This window comes from Heterodontus francisci, chromosome 1 (genome assembly GCF_036365525.1).
Source record: "Heterodontus francisci isolate sHetFra1 chromosome 1, sHetFra1.hap1, whole genome shotgun sequence".
In the NCBI taxonomy this organism is placed as follows: domain Eukaryota; kingdom Metazoa; phylum Chordata; class Chondrichthyes; order Heterodontiformes; family Heterodontidae; genus Heterodontus; species Heterodontus francisci.
In genome coordinates, this window is record NC_090371.1 from 214,565,887 (window position 1) to 214,585,893 (window position 20,007).

The 20,007-nt window shown below is 42.1% G+C and overlaps 1 protein-coding gene across 3 annotated transcripts in view; it reads left to right on the forward strand.

Moving 5' to 3' along the window:
* smad1 (SMAD family member 1) overlaps window positions 1-20,007 on the forward strand; it is a 158,746-nt gene that overhangs the window by 11,880 nt on the left and 126,859 nt on the right. The gene's annotated exons all lie outside the window — the stretch shown is intronic.

Sequence of the window (20,007 nt, forward strand, 5' to 3'; positions counted from 1 at the left end):
CTTTGGCACACGAGTGAAGCTTTTTTTTGTTTTACATGGAGTAAGTGCTGTGCAGTGTAGGGGTATGTGCTGCTTAGCTAGGTCCAGAGAGCTTTGATTAGCAGAGTGCCAACTTAGAACCCCAAATATGTGGTAGGATAATGCTGGTGTTTAGCTAATGTATAGAACACTGCAAAGCTATCACCATTGCTAGTTTAGCGAGTGTCAGAGGGCCATCCTACCCATGAGGAAATTGACCGGACTATCTGGAGCTGAGTAAGAAGACTGTGTCACACCAGCTTTCCACCCCCCCCCCCCCCCCCCCCCCCCCCCCGCAACAAAAATCAGTTTTTGTCTGCAAATTCCATTAGTGAGCCAGACAGGCTGCTCAGTTATTAAGTGCTTGAGTACTGCAGACCCATTTGACAGTGATAACAAATTCAAATCCCTCAGAGAGCTGACTTGGTTCCTAACTTTGATCACCTAGTGCTTTATCTATATCCTGGTGACTGCAGGTATCGTGGTCATTAGTTGATCATTAGACAAGTGTCCAGCATGGGTTTGAGCCCTCACTGGTCAGACAGTAGGTAGTGAGAACTCCTCATGAGTGGCATGATGAGCAGCACAGTTCAGCTGTAAAAGTGTCCTTGCCACCATTTTCCTGACTACAACATGGGTGCACAAGATAATCCATGAAATGGTGGTTCCAGGAGTTCAGCTTCAGCATTGTGATCATCTCCTTGGAACCAAACTTTGGGCTAAAGTGCCTGTTTTCTTCCCTACCCTCAAGGTAACACTTTCCAACAGCTCCTGTCCCCAAAAAGTGCATCTCTATAGTGTCTGTACTGTTTTAAAAAAAAAAGTACAGTAGAAAAGGTGTTCCACAGAAAGGGAAATAGGCCAAGCCAGCGAGGGAGAAATTAGCGAACCAGAAGCTTGAGCAAAGAGTTGTTAAAGAGGATCTTGGAGAGGGAGGTAGAGGGGTTTAGGGAGGGAATTCCAAAGACTGGGCCTAGGTGGCTGAAGGCATGGGAAGGGAAAGGGGTTGTACAGGAGGCCATAATTGGAGGAATGGAGAGTCGGGTGGAGGTAGTGTGGTTTGTCCGACTGGAGAAAGTTGCAGAGATGGGGAGAGACGAGGCCACCAGGATTTAAACAGAAGGTTGAGAATTTTACATTTGAGGACGTTGTTACACTGGCTCTGATTTTTCCAATCGATAAATGGGATGGTCCAGGCGAGGATATCGACAGCATGTTTCAGATGAGTTGAAGTTGAGTGATGGGGAATGGGAGACTGCTCGAATAATCAAGTCTGGAGATGATGGACACCAATGGAGTAGGCTGAGGGGGATATATGGATGATGCAATGAGATTGGAAGTAATCATGCTGGAGAGGGTAGAAGGTCAAAGTTTAGCTTCAGGTTAAAATGATCCAGAGGTTGCATGCTTTCTGGTTCATTTTGAGACAGTTGTTAGGGAGAGGAATAGTCAGTTGATAAGTTGGGGGGGGGGGGGTGGGGTGGTTTCAGTGGAGACTGAAGATTATCATCTGTCTTTCCAATGTTTATTTGTAGGAAATTATAGATTTGGGTGTTATCAGTATACATGTGAAAGCGGACTTCATGTTTGCAGACGATATCACAGGTAGCATATGGAAATGGAGGGGGCTAACGACAGACATTTGTGGGATTATGGCGATGATGTTTTTGGGTGAAAAGAGAAGTGATTGCAAGAGAAATACTGATTAAAGCTGGATAGGTAAGGAATGGCGCCAAGTACAGGCAATCCCATTGGAGCTGGGCATGGAGGAGGGTCATGTGGTAGTGTTGAAGGCCGTGAAGAAGTCGAGGTAAATGAGGAAGATCATGCACCATGGTCATGGTGAGAGAAGGTTGATTGTAACCTTTGGGGCTGCTTCAACGCAGGTTGGGAGGGATGGAATTGTGGTAGAGTCCTGGGAAACATGTCCTGGAACCTTGGAGAAGAACAAAGTTGAAGATGGGACAGTTAATGAGGACAGTGGATTGATTGAAGAGGGAGTGGTGATAGCTGTTTGAAAGGGTGGGCAGTATTTATCAGAGTTATTTATAATGTTGGCTAGAATGGGGGACCAGCAAAGGGAAGTTAGATGATGGTTCAATGTAATTGGAGTGGAGGGAGCAGGAGGTAACTGCTTCAGATGAGATGAGCTTGGAGCGGGTGAGGGGAGATAGAGAAACTGGAAAGTGACAAGCTCAGGGCTAGGGTACAGCTGTGACTGGAGGAGGCTTGGTTTAGCTGGGTGGGTAAGGAAGAGAAACGGAGGCACTGAAAGATGTTCTGTATCTGGGGATAAAGAAATCCATGAGCTGCTAATCTTTAACGATGGGGGGAAGGGGGGTGTTTAAGAAGGCAGCTTGTCGTGCCATAGAAGTGTCATGTTATCTAGGCCTTCAGGATGATCCCAGAGCAAGGGGTCATTTTGACAGGACAATGAGGTGGATTTTGATGTGGTACTGCCAGATTGGGCAGTGGATGGCTAAGCTACTTGTTGGGACAAGTGTGCTCTTAGGATTTGAGGGAGTGAAGATGGGCGGGTGGATTCAACAGCACCAAAATGTAGCTTGGCTGGTGGTGAGAAGGGCCTTCCCTGTCAGATCCTTCCTGCATGCCTGGAGTCTCTCCCACCTCGCATGCTGCCCTCGAGGTGGCTACAGTGGGGAAGAGACTGTCGCCTACTCCTTCTGGACTCGTCTGGAAAGAAATGCAGTGGTTTTTGTCGAGGTTCGTTCCAAGTAGCTGTGTAACACAGGACTCACTGCTGTATGGGCTGTTCCCAGGGATCCGCACAGAGATGAATCAACTGCTGTTGGAGACCATCAGTTTGGTGGCAGATGCACTTTGGTCTGTTCAGAACTTGCTGGTCTTCTAATACAAAGAGCTGTTGACAACTGAGTGTTGCAGACTGGGTCCATCCAAAGTCCAGGACTACTTGCTAAGGGATGTACTAACTTGGGGCAGCTGCCACAAAAGCTGAATGGAGAAAAGCCACTGTATAAGGCCCTCCCGCCATAGTATACCGAGGGACTGAAAACTGTGTAAAACCCCTCAGGGTATATGCACCGCAGAATATTTGACATGAAATGTAAATGTACATTGTTGGAAAAAACCTGTAATGGCAAGTGCAGTGAGGCACCTCATGCACTGTATTGAAAGAAAGTGATCTATATTGCACATGTCAAATGTGAACTGTTACATAATGTATTTTTACAAATTTTATGAATAAAGTATATTTTTGGGAAAAAATGGAGATGTAGAATACCAGAGGAAACAGCTAGGATGTGAGGCTTTGCTGGAAACCAAGGTATCTGAGGTGGAGGCGAGGGAGTAATTGCACTTTACCAGTTGTGAGGCTAACACACCTTCCAGGTACTCTGACACATCTGTGCAGATTAGACCCTGCCTTCTCTGCAAACATTTTCTCCTTTTGTCTCGAATCCATCTTGCAGCTTAGTCCTGGTTCTTGGGTGTAAGCTAGAGGGAGCTCTTGTTGTATACCTTTGAATTCTCGGCCATGATGGAGAAATCTATGGAAACATGTATAATCTTCATTGGAATTTTCTGTCACAAAAGAAATAGGAATGCTAAGGTTTTCTTCACCCCTTCTCAACACCATTATGAAGGACTAGATAATGAAGTCAGTGTGACTAAGGGGAAGAACAGGCAGGGAGCAGATGATGAATATAAAGGGACTGGTGGTCTGAGGTGCATTTGTTTTAATGCAAGAAGTGTAGTAGGTAAGGCAGATGAACTTAGGGCTTGGATTAGTACCTGGGAGTATGATATTGCTATTACTGAGGCTTGGTTGAGGGAAGGGCAAGATTGGCAACTAAATATCCCAGGATATCGATGCTTCAGGCGGGATAGAGAGGGAGGTAAAAGGGGTGGAGGAGTTGCATTTCTGGTCAAAGAGGATATCACAGCTGTGCTGAAGGAGGGCACTATGGAGGACTCGAGCAGTGAGGCAATATGGACAGAACTCAGAAATAGGAAGGGTGCGGTAACAATATTGGGGCTGTACTACAGGCCTCCCAACAGCGAGCGTGAGATAGAGGTACAAATATGTAAACAGATTATGGAAAGATGTAGGAGCAACAGGGTGGTGGTGATAGGAGATTTTAATTTTCCCAACATTGACTGGGATTCGCTTAGTGTTCGAGGTCCAGATGGAGCAGAATTTGTAAGGAGCATCCAGGAAGGTTTTCTAGAGCAGTATGTAAATAGTCCAACTCGGGAAGGGGCCATACTGGACCTGGTGTTGGGGAATGAGCCCGGCCAGGTTGTTGAAGTTTCAGTAGGGGACTACTTTGGGAATAGTGATCACAATTCCGTAAGCTTTAAAATAATCATGGACAAAGACGAGAGTGGTCCTAAAGGAAGAGTGCTAAATTGGGGGAAGGCCAACTATACCAAAATTCGGCAGGAGCTGGGAAATGTAGATTGGGAGCAGCTGTTTGAAGGTAAATCCACATGTGATATGTGGGAGGCTTTTAAAGAGAGGTTGATTAGCGTTCAGGAGAGACATGTTCCTGTGAAAATGAGGGATAGAAATGGCAAGATTAGGGAGCCATGGATGACAGGTGAAATTGTGAGACTAGCTAAGAGGAAAAAGGAAGCATACATAAGGTGTAGGCGGCTGATGAAAGACGAAGCTTTGAAAGAATATCGGGAATGTAGGACCAATCTGAAACGAGGAATTAAGAGGGCTAAAAGGGGTCATGAAATATCTTTAGCAAACAGGGTTAAGGAAAATCCCAAAGCCTTTTATTCATATATAAGGAGAAAGAGGGTAACTAGAGAAAGGATTGGCCCACTAAAGGACAAAGGAGGAATGTTATGCTTGGACTCAGAGAAAATGGGTGAGATTCTAAACGAGTACTTTGCATCGGTATTCACCGAGGAGAGGGACATGACGGATGTTGAGGTTAGGAACAGATGTTTGATTACTCTAGGTCAAGTCGGCATAAGGAGGGAGGAAGTGTTGGGTATTCTAAAGGGCATTAAGGTGGACAAGTCCCCAGGTCCGGATGGGATCTATCCCAGGTTACTGAGGGAAGCGAGAGGGGAAATAGCTGGGGCCTTAACAGATATCTTTGCAGCATCCTTAAACACGGGTGAGGTCCCGGAGGACTGGAGAATTGCTAATGTTGTCCCCTTGTTTAAGAAGGGTAGCAGGGATAATCCAGGTAATTATTGACCGGTGAGCCTGACGTCAGTGGTAGGGAAGCTGCTGGAGAAGATACTGAGGGATAGGATCTATTCCCATTTGGAAGAAAATGGGCTCATCAGTGATAGGCAACATGGTTTTGTGCAGGGAAGGTCATGTCTTACCAACTTAATAGAATTCTTTGAGGAAGTGACAAAGTTGATTGATGAGGGAAGGGCTGTAGATGTCATATACATGGACTTCAGTAAGGCGTTTGATAAGGTTCCCCATGGCAGGTTGATGGAGAAAGTGAAGGCGCTTGGGGTCCAAGGTGTACTAGCTAGATGGATAAAGAACTGGCTGGGCAGCAGGAGACAGAGAGTAGCAGTAGAGGGGAGTTTCTCAAAATGGAGACGTGTGACCAGTGGTGTTCCACAGGGATCCGTGCTGGGACCACTGTTGTTTGTGATATACATAAATCATTTGGAGGAAAGTATAGGTGGACTGATTAGCAAGTTTGCAGACGACACTAAGATTGGTGGAGTAGCAGATAGTGAAGGGGACTGTCAGAGAATATAGCAGAATATAGATAGATTAGAGAGTTGGGCAGAGAAATGGCAGATGGAGTTCAATCAGGGCAAATGCAAGGTGATGCATTTTGGAAGATCCAATTCAAGAGTGAACTATACAGTAAATGGAAAAGTCCTGGGGAAAATTGATGTCCAGAGAGATTTGGGTGTTCAGGTCCACTGTTCCCTGAAGGTGGCAACGCAGGTAAATAGAGTGGTCAAGAAGGCATACGGCATGCTTTCCTTCATCGGACGGGGCATTGAGTACAAGAGTTGGCAGGTCATGTTACAGTTGTATAGGACTTTGGTTCAGCCACATTTGGAATACTGCGTACAGTTCTGGTCGCCACATTATCAAAAGGATGTGGATGCTTTGGAGAGGGTGCAGAGGAGGTTCACCAGGATGTTGCCTGGTATGGAGGGCGCTAGCTATGAAGAGAGGTTGAGTAGATTAGGATTATTTTCATTAGAAAGACGGAGGTTGAGGGGGGACCTGATTGAGGTGTACAAAATCATGAGAGGTATAGACAGGGTGGACAGCAAGAGGCTTTTTCCCAGAGTGGGGGTTTCAATTACTAGAGGACACGAGTTCAAAGTGAAAGGGGAAATGTTTAGGGGGGATATGCGTGGAAAGTTCTTTACGCAGAGGGTGGTGGGCACCTGGAACGCGTTGCCAGCGGAGGTGGTAGACGCGGGCACGATGGAGTCTTTTAAGATGTATCTAGACAGATACATGAATGGGCAGGAAGAAAAGAGATACAGAACCTTAGAAAATAGGTGACATGTTTAGAGAGAGGATCTGGATCGGCGCAGGCTTGGAGGGCCGAAGGGCCTGTTCCTGTGCTGTAATTATCTTCTTTTTTTTTTGACTGTATCCATTAGGACCCCGATTTATAAGCAGGAAAATTCCCCTTGTATCTCCCATCAATGCAAAGTCATACTGTATTTATAAATGCAAGTTGTTGTAGTATTTGGGGATGCATGCCAAATTCTCCTCGTGAACCTATTCATGAAGAAGTGCACTTGAATCCCAGCTGTGTCATCCAGTAATACTGTATCAACTGAAAGGACCTTTGCATTACTTACAGAAATGTGTGAAACAGACACCACTGCATCAAATAGGAAAGCTTTGCCTCATACCTCTTTCAAGAGAAGTTCAGTGAGTTTCTCTCATCTACTCTTGGACAGATATGCCATACTATCTAACTTCAAATTTCTAGTTCAAAAGCCTTATAGAAATCAATGAAAGCAATGTGAGTGGGTTTCCCTCGAGCCTTTTGATATTCTACAAAGGCACACTGTGCATTACACATTTTGTAGCATGCCTCGTTCTGGTTACTCTTTGAGTGTCCATTCCTAGATAATTCTCTGCCTCGCTAGGATCTTGCGGAAGACAGAGGGTGCATGTGCCCCAAATGCAATTATTTTCACCAACTCCCTACACTAACCTCCCAAATCAAAGCCATTTCCTGTTGCCCTCATTTCCTCCTCCACCCAAAGCCAGCTTTTAGGATTTTTGACGTGAACACTGTCCGCACCTGCTGCCCTACCGTTAGCTAGGTGACAGGGCAGAAGCTGTTTAGAACGGATGGAAAGCACTCCCTGTTGATTCATTGGAGTTTTATGAAAAATATCTATTACTAGACCACTTCTTAAATGTCAGATTCAAATCAAAATCCCAACACAAGGTTTGAGCACTAAATTTAGGCTGACAGTAGTACCAAGGCACTGCTGGGTTGTCCAGTGGAGCTGGCTTTTGGGCGAGGTGTTAAACTGACTATTTGGGTGGCTGTATCAACAAAAAAGGCCTGGGCACTTTTTTGAAGAGTAGGTAATTCACCCAGTATCCTGGCCACTGTCATCCAACAGCTAGTGCCACCAGTATAGGTTTATTGTTTTGTTTCTCTCATTACTGTTTGTGAGACCTTTTATGCAAACAAGCTTCAAAAGTAATGGCTGTATTTGAGGAATCTTGACGTTGGGATCAGCACCATATAATTTCTCTTTTCTCCTGTCTCTTTTTTCTCCCTTCCCACTACCCCCCCCCCCCCACGCCACCCACTGCTGTCTCTCAACACTTTAAATTGTCGGGTTTGTGATGATTTTAGAAAATGATCTTTTTGGGATCTCACCCATAATTCATGAATGAGCAAATGTGTAATGTCGTCTTTGTAGATGTGTTATAAATTACGTATTTTGCTTTTGTGGATTGAGGTTGCCTGGCCTGTTGATTATGGCCTTGTGATGTACTGGTCACCAGTTGTAGAGATGAGATTTGAAGTATTTTTTCAATGAAAATTTAATTTGCTAAGCAAAAATTCAGAATGATGACTCATCAGTTTCCCATCACACATGGTCATGAAAAGTATTAAGGATTCAGCAGTGCAATTAAAACAACATGTATTGTAATCTCATCCAGATAATTCCTTTATTTCATTTGTTGCACCATGAGCTACCATTCAAAATGTGTCAGTAAAGCAGGAATTTAGTATTACAGAAACCAGCTTGATCTAACAGAGCTGTAGCTAGCTTTTGTGAAACTTTGCAGTGAGTATATTTTGCAAATTTTAATATTTGTTAACTGTACTTATGACATTTGCTCCATGCATGTGAATATGGTGCAAATATATATCTTGCTGTTGGTGCGTCTCAATCTAAATGTGGCAGTTTCTAAAGCACTGGGAATTCCAGCATATTAGACTACTGGAGTCCCAGTTGATTGCTGTAAGTTTTCATGTGCATCTGTTGGAAGTGGGGCTACCTAAACTGATTTTACTTAGAATACTGAACATCCTTGACATGAGCTATATTTTTACTTGGGTTATATGAAGGCAGAAAAAACTGCTCATGAAAAGATGGGAAGGGGCCCTTTCGTTGCCACAATATCTTATGGTTTTATCAAGCACTGAGATTAATTTAGGATTTTTAGGAGTGGAAGAGACTTGAATGTTGAGCTGAAGGTCAATTTTTCTTGCAGTATTCCATGTGTTTTCACAGCATTCCAAGTATGCAGTAGTTGATTGATTTATGAAGCTGATTTAAAATGCATAAGTCATTGGGAAAGGAATCCTGAATCAAATGTACTAAAAATGGGGCGAGCAGATGAACTGCATTTTAAACAGGAAATTGTTGGCTAAATTCCATTGCATCTGGATATTTGCCTGAAGGCTATATGTGGATCTGGAAGGTTGCAGCATATTTTTTAAATAGGCTTGCCAAATGTAATTATGAAACTTTGAGATTGCAGTGCATCTGTTCTGTCACTACAGTCTCACCTGCAAGCAGTTTAGTTCATCATAAAATCCTAAATGTGTTATGACTTGTAAAGAATTTAGCAAAATCCTATTATAACATTTGATTTGACTAAGTTCCTGATACTATTAAAGGAGTGGTTTATGTATTTATGAAGTTTATTATTTTGAAGGGTTATATTTGATTCCAGGCTCATTTAAACTAAAGAGAATACAAGACTGAACTAAATTTTTCTCTTTCTGGAGAAAACCAAAAGTTGTAGGTTTTGCACCTCCACTTGAGTTTTAAGTTAGAGAGCCATTATCAATATTTCCATTTATTTTAAGGGGTCCTGTGTTTGGGAGCCATTTAACTGAGTTTGTAGTTCTCATGTGACTCTGAATAAATCTCTGCTCTTTGTACCGTGTCAGTAGAATTTTCAAATGCAACAGTTTACTGTGAATTGTTTTTACACATAATTACTCAATAACCAAATTCACAAATTGCATTTTCTGCGACTGTGATCGTAAGACTGGCCTTGGCTTGCCTATCTAATTGTCGACAGAGCATCTTTAACAGTGCTTTCTCCTCCCACTCCTGTACAGTCACCTCCAGAGTTCACCAAGGATGTATCCTTGATTCTGACCTCATCCACAAATAGGGCTGAAAGAGGTTACAAACTATCATCAACACCACCACCCCCACACCGGCCACCACACAACTCTTTGCCCTGCTTTTGACAGCCATACCTTCAGCTACCTAAGCCCTATTGTCTGGTATTCACTCTAAGTCCTACTATCTCTGCCAATTTGACCAAGCTTTTGGCCAACTCACTTAATCTGTCCTGCTTTGGCTCAATCTGATGCCTGTGAAGTGGCTTCGGATATTCTACATTAAAGCTGCTAGTTAAATGCAAGTTTTTTAAAAATTATTTATTCAGGGATGCGGGCATCGCTGGCTAGGCCAGCATTTATTGCCCATCCCTAATTGCCCTTGAGAAGGTGGTGGTGAGCTGCCTTCTTGAACTGCTGCAGTCCATCTGAGGTAGTCTCTGACCTGCTCTTGTAGCCACACTATTTATATGGCTACTCCAGTTCAGTTTCTCGTCCATGGTAATCCGGAGGGTGTTGATCATGGGGAATTCAGCGACCGTAATGCCATTGAATGTCAAGGGGAGATGGTTAGATTCTCTCTCGTTGGAGATGGTCATTGCCTGGCACTTGTGTGGCACGAATGTTACTTGCCATTTATCAGCTCAAGCCTGAATATTGTCCGGGACATGCTGCATTTCTGCACGGACTGCTTCAGTATCTGAGGAGTTGCGAATGGTGCTGTTACTTTTGCCAGAATTTGTAAATGCCTTTTTATTCTATTGAATTCTGAGATGGGTTTAGTTTATACACTTTTTAATGGGGTAAAGGTGGCTATTTTGAACAAAAAATTCAAACTATCATGCAATAGTGAGATGTGTTTAATTTCTCCCAACGAGAAATCATAAAGCAGTGTTGTGGCACAAGCAAATATGGAAGAAGGGAAAATTGGATGGTGAAGCACTTGCATTTCACTTTCTGGGTCTCGGCCACTATCAACTTCGTGAGTAAAAGTGGGGGGGGGGGGGGCTGGTGGGGCGGTGTGGAAAGTGATGGGGTCTTGACTGTGCCTGTCTACTCCCTTATCACCCCTGTCCATTCATTGTCTTAGTCTATACAGTGGGTTGGGGTTGGGAAGCCAAAGACTTCAAATTAAATTTCTCAAAGATCTCCCTTCTCCCTACCTTTTTCAACCTCCTTTAACTTTGCTTGCCAACTCTGACCTGCTTTGCATACCTCTCTTTTCCACCTTGGTGGCACAGTGCTATATAAATGTGAGTTGGTGCTAACCCAAAAAAAGCACTTGGGTAACCTCAAACATTTTGTAGTTAAACAGTCAGTTCTTGTACACCCATTTCGCAAATTGCGACTGTATTTTTAACCCAGTTGGAAACAATAATAACTTGCATTTATATAACACTTTTAATGTAGTAAAACATACCAAGGCACTTCACAAAAGTGTTATCAAACAAAATTTGATATCGAGCCACAAGAGGTATTAGGACAGGTGACCAAAAGCTTGGCCAGAGAGGTAGCTTTTAAGGACTGACTTAAAGGAGGAGAGAGAGGTTGGGAGGGAATTCCAGAGCTTGGCATAGGCTGCTGAAGGCGCAGCTGCCAATGGTCGAACAGTTAACATTGGGGTTGCAGAAGTGGCCAGAATTTTAGTGTAGTGATGTGAGGGCTCTAGGGTGGAGGAGTTGAGAATTAGGGAGGGGAGAGGCCATGGAAGGATTTGATTTAAAAAAAAAAAAAAAATTATTTTATGGAATGTGGGTGGCACTGGCAAGGCCAGCATTTGTTGCCCATCCCTAATTGGCCTTGCCACCCAAGTGGCCTGCTAGGCCATTTCAGAGGGCAGTTGAGAGTCAACCACTTTGCTGTGGTTCTGGAGTCACATGTAGACCAGACCAGGTAAGGACAGCAAATTTCCTTCCCTAAAAGATATTAGAGAACCAAATGGATTTTTGTGACAATCAATAGCTTCATGGCACCATTCTGAGACTAGTTTTTAATTCTGGATTTTTTAATTAATTAATTGAATATAAATTCCACCAGCTGCTGTGGTGGGATTTGAACATGTGCCCCAGGGCATTACCCCAGGCCTCCAGATTACTAGTCCAGTGACATTACCACTATGCCACTGTCTCCCCAGCGCTGAGAATTTTAAAGTCAATAATTTTCTGGACCGGGAACCATGTATGTCAGCAAGCACAGGGTGTTGGGTGAATAGGGCTTGGTCCCAGTTAAGATATGGGCAGCAGAGTTTTGGAGGATGTGAGGTTGGAGTCAGCTACATTGGATTAGTGGAGTCTGTGGGTAACAAAGGCATGGATGAGATGCTCAGATGATCTGAGACAGGGAATTAGATGGACAAAGTTAGAGATGAAAGTAGATGATCTTGGTTTTCGAGAGGTTATGGGATTGGAAGTTGATCTCCGGGTCAAATTGGAAGCCGAGGTTGCAAATATTTCAGCCTCACTATGATCAGGGCGATGCATGGCGTTGGTGCTAAGGGGACGGTCTTTGTGGCAGGAACTGAAGGCATTGGTTATGGTCTTCCTGATATTTAATTGCAGGAAATTACTGCTTGTTCAGTACTGGGCATTGGAAAAGTGACCTGACAACACAGACATTGTAAGGGTTGAAAGCGGTGGTGGTGAAGTAGGGTAGGGAGCAGTCAGCATACAAGTGGAACTTACTGTGTTTTTGGATGATGTCGATGCGAAATAGGAGGGTCCCAAGGATAGATCCTTGTTAATGGTACAGGAGCAGGAAGAGAAGCCATTGCATGTGATTCTCTGGCAATGATTGCATAGATAGGAATGGAACGAGGTGAGGGCAATCCCCCCAGGTGGGTGATGGAGGAGAGGCGTTAGAGGAGGGTGTTGTGTCAAAGTCTGCAGATAGGTAGAGAAGGATAGTTGACCATAGTCACAGTCCCATTGGATGTCATTTATGACTTTGAGGGCCTTTTCAGTGCTGTGGCAGGGCAGAAACTTGAATGAAGGGGTTCAAATGTGAAATTGTGGGGAAAATGGGTGAGGACTGGGTGGTGACCATGCATTCAAAGACTTTGGAGAGGAAAGGAAGTTGGAGTTTGGGCAGTAGCTTGCAAGGCCAGAGGGGTCAAGGGTTTTTTTGAGGAGGCTAATGGTAACAGACATCAGACTCTTTCCCTGACTGTTGTCTCGTTTCCTGTCTGTGTTGTCTTGCCTTCACCCTGCCCAACCCCGGCCTCATTAACCTGTCACCAAGTTTTGCCACCTATATTTTGTGACTGCCCTGAAATTTGATAAATTTTCAAGATATATATAAATGGTTTTAATTTGTGGCTCTGCCAGAGTTCTCTATCTAACTGTCAATTTCTACACTACACCTGTGAAATTCTATTGTTAGGGAGGAAATGATGACTTAAGCAGAATTCCATGTGGAATGTTCCCTTCAGCATTATGCAGCAATGGAAAAGTGTTGTGGCACAGTATAGCATTACAAGGGTATCTTCCATAAATATGTTTCTTTTGTTAATAATGAAAGTACACTGGAAAGTTGCTCTCTCAGATCATATAATGATTCCATGTTAGCTGGTTGGCTTTGGAACATATCTTAACCTTCATGTATCGTTCATTGCTTACTCTCTCTTGACCAGAGATGATTGCCCAGTTGTTTATGTAGGTAAGGTTATCATAGTTTGTTTATACTTTAATTGTTTATTGTTAATTGTATTTCTGTGGGGTGAGGCTTGTTTTAATAATCAGAGTTAATACTTAAGCTAGTAATACGAAATAAACTAACATGTCAAGTTTTCATGTAAAGCCATTACTGAAAGAAAGACAATGAATCGCTTGTCTTGATGTTGGGGTGTTGCATTGATTTTTCTGCAGGAGAAATTTATAGTTAATTGAACGAACTATTTGCATTTTGCATTTAAAAAATACTGTATTCAGAGTTTTCATGATGGCTTAGCAAGTATATCCTGTGGGTAACGAACATCCACAGACTAAAAGATCCCTGGTTTTATTCCTGGCTTGCTAATAGTTGATATCAGCTGGGGCTCTACAGTTAACCTCGAGCTCTAAATTGGGAGGAGGAAAATGGATGACACTTTCTGCTCCTGATTGACAGCAGCATTCCCTGTATGAAATAAAAATAAAGTGCTGGAAATACTCAGATCAGACAGCATCTGTGGAGAGAAAAAAACGTTAACGGTTCAGGTTGATGACCTTTCATCAGAATAATAACGTTAACTGTTTTATCTTCTGTAAATTTTGGTTAGAAACTTATCTCTCTGGTTACCATAACCCATTGATCATACTTTGTAATTATTTTATTTTTCCTTTTTCTCCCCTCATTCTCTCCTGCTTTTCTGACATTTATATAGCGCCTTTAACATAGTAAAGCGTCTCAAGCCATCTTACGGGAGCAGTAATGAACAAAATTTGACACTGAGCCACATAAGGATGTATTAGGACAGGAGACTAAAACAGGTACATTTTAAGGTGATCTAACTCTTGGTAGGTGAGGGATTGAACAGTGTATCTATCACCTTGGTCCATGTGGCTTAACTACTCTCCGGTATAATGAGCTAAACCACCAAAGGAGGTCACCTACTTGATTGGACTATTCAGCTGCACACAATATAACGTTGCTCTCCTTTCAGCAGGCTTGCATATTGCATAGAACTGAAGCATTAACTGAATATTAATTTGTAAACTTCACTGCATCACACAGTTGAAACCTCACTCTGGCTGAGAATTATCAACATTTCTTTTATATGTTAAATGAAGTTTAAAAAATAAACCCATGCTCCTGAAATAATTTGCTCTGCAGCTCATGATATTTATTTAAATATATCAGATCACAATTGTGGTATTTTCAACTAAGATTTTTGATTTACTTGATGGGTTAATAGGTGTTACTGATCTTGTCACTGCAGGAAAACCGTTCTAATGACAAAATAATGTTAAATGCTTGGTTGGTTTGAAATAAAAATAGGTTGTTCTTGTTAGAAGTTATTATCTATGACATAAGAACGTAGGCCATTTGACCCCTCGAGCCTGCTCCGCCATTCAATAAGATCATGGCTGATCTGTTTGTGTCTCGAATTCCACACTCTCATCTACCCCTGATAACCTTAGATTCTGGTTAGGCAAGGGAATCAATCTACTGCAGCCTTAAAAATATTCAATGACCCCGCCTCCACCATCTTCTGAGGCAGAGTTCCAAAGTCGCACAACCCTCAGAGCACAAATTTCTCATCTCTGTCCTATAAGGTTTCCCCTAATTTTAAAATGGTACCCCCTAGTTCTGGACTCCTCCACAAGAGGAAACATCCCTCCACATTCACCTAATCAAGGCCTTTCAGGATCTTTTATACTTTAATCAAGTCTCCCCACACTCTCCTAAACTCCAGTGCAAACAAGCCCAGTCCGTCCAACCTTTCCTCATAAGGCAACCCGCTCATTCCAGGTATCAATTTAGTAAACCTCCTCTGAATCGCATCCAATGCATTCACGTCCCTCCTTAAATAAGGAGACCAAAACTGCACACAGTATTCGAGATACAGTCTCACCAATGCCCTGTATAACTGAAACACAACATCTTTACTTTTATTTTCAATTCCTCTCGTAATAAAGGATAGCATTCCATTAGCCTTCTTTATTACTTGCTGTATCTGCATACTAACTTTTTGTGACTCATGCACCAGAACACCTAGATCCCTCTGCACCTCAGAATTCTGCAGTCGTTCTCCATTTCAGAAATACTCTGCTTTTTATTCTTCCTGCCAAAGTGAACAATTTCACATTTTCCCACATTATACTCCATCTGCCAGATTTTTGCCCACTCACTCAACTTCTCTATATTGGTCTGCAACCTCCTTATGTCGTCTTGCTTTTCCTATCTATCTTAGTGTCATCTGCAAATTTAGCTGCCCTCATCTAAGTCATTGATATAAATTGTAAGAAGTTGATGCCCCAGCACTATTTGAGTGTGTTTTATATTTGCTGCGCAAACTATTTTTATATCTAACCTGAAATTAGTTAAAGTTCCTGGGCTGTTTTGGTTTCAATCTCTGTTGTAATTAAATAGCCAGCCATTTATGGTGGCAGCTGGACATAGATCTAGGCTGCTTTTACATCATGAATATTTCATATACAGTTGTAGTTGGGTAGGGGGGTAATTGCTTTGTGGTGACAAGCATGTAGACTGTGCAAGTGCCTATCGAATGAAAGTATTGCAGCTGGGTATCCCATTCCATTGTAGATTATAATTCACTTGCTTTCTACCCTTGTATACCGATGATCCTTGTTAGTATTCCAAAGGAGAGCTCAACCTCTGCAACTGTGAAGACTGAGTACTTGATTTGTTTTATTTCCCATTATGAACTAAAGATTTAAATATTTAGTTCACAGTTAATAACTAATTCCCTTTCCCATTCCACCTGACTGGGAGTGGGGAGGAGGTTGAGGGAGAAAGCAAGAAGCATTGGCCCAGATTTTTGGTGGTAATGATGGTGAAACTGTTGGAATTCACTGTCATTACTCTGAAACTGACTGCAACTTCTGGCAACTGCACATGCACTGTTAAATGCGGAAATTCAAAAGTCAGTGACCCCACCCCCACTCCATAGGGTGTGCTGCTGAAGTCCTTACAGTTGGAAATCGATTAAATCATTGCATTGATTTGAACACCCATTTTTTACACTGTTATTCTAGCTGTAAAAATCCTTGGAAAAATTTGCGCCTTGTTGAAATAGGTGTAACTGGGTTTTTAATGGTGTGCCAAGTAGCAGTTACTGATGAATAACCTCTCTGGCTCTGAAAAAGGACTTTTATGTTTGTGGAATGTCAGGTTTCTGCTTTCCATGATATAAATGTGTTTTTTAAATATATATATATATATATATATATATATATATATATATATATCCCAATCTTTATTTTGCTTTCTGTAAAATTACAAGAAGTGAATGCTAAAACCTGCTTGTTAATTTGTAGTTTGCTGTCTCTGCGAATTTTATTTTTATTTTTATTTAGAGATACAGCACTGAAACAGGCTCTTCGGCCCACCGAGTCTGTGCCGACCAAGAACCACCCATTTATACTAACCCTACAGTAATCCCATATTCCCTACCACCTACCTACACTAGGGGCAATTTACAATGGCCAATTTACCTATCACCTGCAAGTCTTTGGCTGTGGGAGGAAACCGGAGCACCCGGCGAAAACCCATGCCGTCACAGGGAGAACTTGCAAACTCCGCACAGGCAGTACCCAGAATTGAACCCGGATCGTTGGAGCTGTGAGGCTGCGGTGCTAACCACTGTGCCACTGTGATTGTCTTCTTAGCCTGCTTGATTATGTCACTGTTGCTGAAAGCCAGAGATCTCCCTATAGCTTGCACTAGGAATAAATTAATGCGGGAAAGGTGAAATTCGTGCCACAGTTTACTAGATCACTGTGAACAACATTCTTTGAGGTCAGCGGAAAGCGCCATCACTTTGATGCTGCCCCCAAAATGGAGGCCACAGTTTACATCAGTGCCAGAACTATAAGGGTGATGCAGTGGTTAGTACTGCAGCCTCTCTGCTCCAGCGACCCGGGTTCAGTTCTGGGTACTGCCTGTGCGGAGTTTGCAAGTTCTCCCTGTGACTGCGTGGGTTTCCGCCGGGTGCTCCAGTTTCCTCCCACAGCCAAAGACTTGCAGGTTGATCAGTAAATTGGCCATTGTAAATTGCCCCTAGTGTAGGTAGGAGAATGGTGGGGATGTGGTAGGCAACATGGGATTAATGTAGGGTTAGTATAAATGGGTGGTTGTTGGTCGGCACAGACTTGGTGGGCTGAAGGGCCTGTTTCAGTGCTGTATCTCTAAATAAATAAATATAGGCATCCTTCAATCCCAGTTGCAGTTGTAACCTTCATCTCTTCCTGTCCCAGTAAAATGATTATATCCTGTCAGCTGTTCGGAATAGAATTTATCTTGCATCCTCTCAAAAAATTTAACTCTTCAAATTAAAAAGGGAATATGTCAAATGTGTCTTTGCTATCCCTTCCACTCCTTCCTTGCTGCACACTTGAGTAAGAGTACTTTGTCAAAGGACACGTTCTTTTCCAGAGCAGACACTAATATTTTCTATTCTGCTCTTGCTTCATATTTTAATCTTGTTTACCATGCCTGTTATAAATTCTCTGTCTGATGAAAGTGATTTGTCATATTTGCACTGACAGCTGTTAGTATAAATAAAATATCTTGCTCTCCCCAGCTCCCAATAGTGCCCTGAGTCACCTGGACGCTATTAGACACATTTCCTATTAATTCTGAAGTAGTGTTCTGCCTGAGACATTAGCCTATCTTCACGAAAATGCTGATTGAGTTTCTATGTAATTTCAGTGTTTTCTGTTTTTGTTTCGACCTGACTGGCCACCTTGTCGTGCTCTTAACCAAAGAGGAGTGATGTCTCTTTTCTGCCAAACATTAAATTTGGCCTTGGAGGGCTTCTGAATTTCTGTTTGTTGGAACACAGGATTAAGAGTTTCCAAATACCTGCAACTTTTAATATTATGGACATCTCTTAAAGCCTTTGCCATCGGGAAAATAACAATGAAGGGAAATTATAAAAACCACGGTAATCCTTTAGCCAGCAACAAAGCATACAATCACTACTTTCAGATTAGCGATGCAAATCCTTAATTGGTTCCTGAGGAGAAGCATAAAGTCAATTCCAGAGAAATGGAGAGTCCTGACTTTCTGATTCAGTAAAGTGATTCATCTTCACAAGTGGTGCATGCAAGCGAGAATCGTTTGGATTTGATCCAACCACTGTTGGATCTGACCATAAGTGAAAGCATCGATTAGATGATTAGCATTTCAGTTTGGCAGTTTGTCAAGAGGAAAAAGCATCACAGTGCAGTCAAGTTCATTTTAAGAGAATCAAAGTAAAAACCCAATCCATTCCAATTGTCTGATAAGTTTTTTAACCTTTTTAAGAATTGCAAAATTACGTTCAAAAGTTGGTTAAACTAAAAGTACACATTGACACTGCACCCCTGGGGGCAAATCACTGTCCCTAAGTTTGTTTATAGATGTAAACATGTACTGTGCTCCATAAACACAACTTTTGCAACAAGTAAGCACATGCTGTGCTCAGAACGTTTGTTCCTGTATGTACTGTTCTTCAGATGTGTGGTGCAGTAGACCAGGAGTGGTAACCAACAACGAACAGGCTGCTTGAGGCTCTTTTTGTGTCTGACGTGCAGTGCTTGAAAGTTTATTTATGCAGCCCATGATGCCCTATTTTTAAACCTTCAAGTTCTCTCAAATTATTGATGAGAATCTTTCTCCTAGAGAAAAATGGTTTGTGAAATCAACCTGTCCTGAGCCAAAGGCACACTCCTTAAATAGAATTTATTTTACCATATTGATTTATTACTAATGTATTAGCATTTGGTGATCCAGTTTGTAAAGCGTACTGGCTCTGTGTTGAGACAGAGCATTATTACTGCCGTGGATTTATTTCACTTTTTGAAACCACCATCACAGATGGAAGTATAAACTGGCTTGTTTTAGAGTAAAAGAAAAAAGTCTTGTATTTATATAGCGCCTTTCATGGCCACCAGGTGTCCCAAAGTGCTTTACAGCCAATGAAGTACTTTTGAAGTGCAGTCACTGTTATGATGTAAGAAATCTTAGTGTCAATAATAATGTTTCATTATTGATTCTAAACTGCTTGACATTTTGCTCCAAAATATTCCAGTCAGACCATTAAGTAGATTGGTACCACAAATTATCTTCCTTTATCCTCTGGTTCTTTGATCAGTTTGATGGAAACAATAATTTTAGCAAGCCCTTATTGGCTCAAATAGTTTTGACTTTTTCTTTTGCAATTAGTATTCATCTTGTCTTGGAATATACTTAGTCAACTAAGATGAACTGACTAAGGGATATAGTTGTGCCTATGTCAAAATTATTACTTTGCAGACCATCAGATTTTTGTAGAGGGTAAGCTGCTTTTAAAAAAAAAAATGCTATATTTAATTTACTGTACAGGAGTCTGAAGTTTTCAGCCTTTTATCATCTAGTCAGTATCATTTTTCTAAGCTTCAGTTCAAAATGCATCCTTACAGTTATAAGTACTGACTGATTTTGGTTCTGTACCCTCAAGGAAAGTAGGGAGTGGGAGAGAGGAAGAAAATCAGCGCTGATCCAGAATTATTGAATGTTATCACTGCTATTGTTCAAGGTCAAAATATTGTATTTCTTTCTGTGAAGAGCACTTGAGCGTATCTGATCTCCTCTTATCTACATCAAGTTGGATAGAAAAAAGAACTTTTCCCGAAATCTGTACTTGCATTTCTTGAAAAGTTTTACAAATTTTAATAGAAAGATTGCAAATTAAGAGGTCTCTTATTTGCATCTTTGGAGGCAATGATAGTATATGAAATTGCTTCGGATC